This window comes from Triticum dicoccoides, chromosome 5A (genome assembly GCF_002162155.2).
Source record: "Triticum dicoccoides isolate Atlit2015 ecotype Zavitan chromosome 5A, WEW_v2.0, whole genome shotgun sequence".
NCBI classification, from domain to species: Eukaryota; Viridiplantae; Streptophyta; class Magnoliopsida; order Poales; family Poaceae; genus Triticum; species Triticum dicoccoides.
In genome coordinates, this window is record NC_041388.1 from 712,917,982 (window position 1) to 712,922,022 (window position 4,041).

Sequence of the window (4,041 nt, forward strand, 5' to 3'; positions counted from 1 at the left end):
TCCGGCGGCGGCTGCGTCTGGCCAGGCGCGGGCAAGCCGGGGCGGCGGCCCCGGGATCGGCGGCGGCGCTGGTTCCTCCTCTCCCTCGTCGGGAGAGTGGGGGGCGGCGCTAAGGCTGGCCATCTTCGATCTGGTGCGGCGCATCTGGTGGCGTGCGGCGTGCCTGTGGGTTCGGCCGTGAGGACGGCGAGCCGTAGGCGTGCCAGATCTGGAGGTATTGCCCCTCTCCCTTCCATGCATCCCTTCCCAGTCCCCGGGTCGGTTTGGATCCTGCCGGATCCACCTCCGGAGTGTTCTGGTGGAGCAGATCGGTGTCCGGGGGAAACCTTGGCTGCCTTAGGCTGACCGGCAGCGGCGACGCCGTTTTTTGGCGCCGCCTTCCTCCTTGGGGGCGTTGCTGAGGGCACCATCTCTCCTCTCCAACCCATGTCCGGTGAAAGCCCAAGATCCGATGCGGATCGGGCGTCGGCGGCGCCCTAGGCACCGTAACCTTCCTGGAGGCGACACCAAGGACATTGGGATCGGATGGAAGGGTCTGCAGGTGAGGGGTGGGGGTGTGCTGCCTCCCTTCGGTGGAGCGGTGTTTCGTTCTACATATTCTTGGCGGCGGCTCTTGGCGGCATGGAGCAGCGGAGGCTTGGCGTCTGATGTGTGGTGACGGACACGCGCAGGAGGTCGACGCTGTCTGGCGTCGTGGTGGCGTCGGCGGCAACGAGACCGAGCAAGGCAGTTACAACAGTACAGCTCTGAAGATGGATATGTGGTAGGTGGTTGTGGCGGCCTCATACCCGGTGGGCGGCTTGGTTGAGGAGCACGCCGGACTGGTGGGTGCCCATACCCGGCAGGCGTCCAAGTTGGGACCTCAGGTCTTAGATGTTAGGTTTGGCTGCGAGGTCTGCTTGGTATTAGGCCCAGACCATCAGCGCCCCTTCATCAGTTAGATAGGAGTAGCGACAGAGGTTGCGAAGATGGTGGCTTTGGTCTTACTGTTGTACAACTTTGTAAGGTTTTGTGCTAATAATTAATAAAGTGGCCGTATGCATCGACCAGATGCAGAGGCCGGGGGTATTCCTCCTTTTCGAAAAAAAAAAGCAACGTGATCGATGCGGTGGCCAATGCCAACGATCAGTTCATTTTTGTCGATTGTTGTGTGGGATTCTACATTAATCTTTTTCTGGGAACTTCTGTGTTTGTTGATTCAAATTATTTAAGAAATTCAGTGTCAAGGCGTCTTTTGTATATTTCAAGTAATTCTCGGAAGGTTGTCGACGAACTTATTATTATGGTGTTATTCTAAACCTTGAAACTTTTGGTGCATTATGCTACATATTATATGAAATGCATCAATGGAATGTACTGAATCTTCACGACTTCGTTACACGGTTGCATATAATTCATTCGGCAACCTAAATCAAGCTTCCTACTAACCAATCATCACTTGCTTGACCACATCGTTGTTACTGGGGATATATCTCTTCGCTTTTGAGATTGAAAGGTGGAACCAACGCTCATTGTCCACAGGCTTTAAAGAGGGTAAGGTACAAAATTGCAAGTGTACTATCTATACAGAAATCATGATATGCTGTATATATCACTGAGTTGTTTGCATCAAGATAGTGCGCTGGCGCCTATGAAGTTTATCGACAAGACAGTTGAATGAAGCCACCTATTAGTATGCTTAGTAGATATGGCTCGTTAGTTGTCTCTCTTTTATTATGTTATTGCTCTTATTACTCCCTATCCTATTATCACACTTTTCGTATCAAGCTTCATGCTGAGTGACTGCACTTTTGGTATTGAACTTCATGTCGAGTGGCTATCTTCTGTAGTCTCATGAACACATTGAAATCGATTTTGACTTATATCTCGTGCAGATATTGAGCACTATCATGTCTCTTTCCTACCACAATTGAATGTTTCTTCTTCACTTAATTGTTATCATGTATGAATGCATATGCTAAATCTGGATTCCTACTAACTTAGCATTACCTGCTTGACTAAAATGTTGAGATCGGCACCCTCGCGCCAAGGCGCGATCCCGATCTAGTAGTTATGCATCCACGTCAATTAGTAATTCGCTGGCCTTGTTGCTTGCTCGCTCAGTAAAAGGTTCACACAAACTAGGGCCTCCTTTGGTTTGGAGAAATTTTGTAGGAATTCCATAGGGTAGGATTTTTTATAAAAAAAATTCCTTTAGTGCCCTTTGGTTTATAGGAATAGAATCCTATTTCTGTGGGGGAATTTTTCTTATCCTTCACATTTCATAGGAAAATAAACGTTAGCCTAGATTCAATGAAAAAAATCATATGATGTGAATCAAAAAACATCTATTTTCCTATTTTTACTCATAGGATTTGAGATGCAATGTCCTCTTATTTCCTATGACTTTCACTATTTCTATGATTTTCCTAGCCTATGAACCAAAGAGACCTACCTGTTTTCTTTTTGCTGGCTCGCTCAACATCGTTGGTTTCTCACTCAGTAAAGCGTTCGCTCAGCCTACTTGGTTTTTCTATCAAATGTTCACTATGTTTTTCCATCTTGTTGTCTTTTCTTCGCTAGTTTGCAGTTTTAGGGAAAAAATGATTCTTGTTTTAGGATAAATTTTAAAAATGATACTCGCGCCGATCGAAAATAAGTATCATGGTTTTAAACTGGGGTTAGTTCAAAACTACAACACTTATTATGGATCAGAGGTAGTATTAATCAAAACATTTTGACTAGTTTAATTTCTATTAATGAATTTCAAAAAAATTATGAGTTTGAAAAGGTTCACGGATTTAGAAAAAGCTCATGAATTTAGCGAAAGTTTACAAGTTTGAAAACGTTACAAATTTTTAAAAACTACATGTTTGAAAAAAGTACATGAACTTAAAAAATTAACGAATTTGAAGAAAAGTTTTCTTCCCGCAAAATAAAAAGTTTTCTAATTAGAAAAAGTTCAAGAAGTTACAAAAATTGTGAATGTGAAAAATTGAACGAATTTTAAAAACAATAGAGAATTGTAAATATATTGAAGAATTTGAAAAAAAAGACAAAAAAAGGGAAAGATAACAAAAAACATGTGAAACAAATGTATAACCTATGATGGCTGCTAACCTATAATAGATTAATTGGCGCCATAAACGCCAAATAGGAGTTGCCATTTCCAATGCGTGTACTATGTTTCCAGAGATCCAATTCCACTTGTCGCGACCTGGGAAAATGGAGTGTTCTTTGCAACGAGTACTCCTTCATTAGTGATTTCGAGTACGGGAGCAACTAGTTAACGAGCGCTCCTTCGGGAGCCTCGCAATGATCAACGCCACTTGGCGCGCTCTCAGCCATTCGCCACGTGTCGCGCTCTGGACGCTCCCTTCGGATTTTATTTTTTTTAATTTTTCCGCACGCGTTTTTGGCTTTTTAAACGGTTTTTTCCTTTTTTCGACTTTTTAGTTTTCCCCCGGTCTTTCTTAGCTTCTCGATAAAAAAAATTCGAATTTTTTTTGCATGAAAAAACGTGTTTTCTTTTTTTTTTCCTTTCGCGAAAGTCACGGTTTTTCTTCCGCGAGAAGCACAGTTGTGCTTTATCGAGAGTCACGGCCGTGCCTTTCGGAAATGAAAAAAAAGACGCGTTTTCTGTTTTTTTTCTTTCACGAGAGTCCCGATTTTGCTTCCGCGAGAGGCACGGTTGTGCTTTCGCGAGAGTCACGGCCATGCCTCTTGAAAAGGGAAAAACAAAACGCGTTTTCTGTTTTTTTTCTTTCGTGAGAGTCGCGGTTTTGCTTCCGCGAGAGGCACGGTTGTGCTTACGCGAAAGTCACGGCCGTGCTTCTCGGAAAGGGAAAAAAATACATGTTTCTGTTTTTTTTCTTTCGCGAGAGTCACGGTTTTGCTTTCGCGAGAGTTCACGAGAGTCACGGTTTTGCTTCCACGAGAGGCACGGTTGTGATTTCGCGAGAGGCACTGGCGTGCCTCTTTCGAAAAGGAAAAAGTCAAAACCTATCAACATGGGATCTAGTTTTGAATATCTCGACGCGAGGAATCCAATGGTGAAAACAA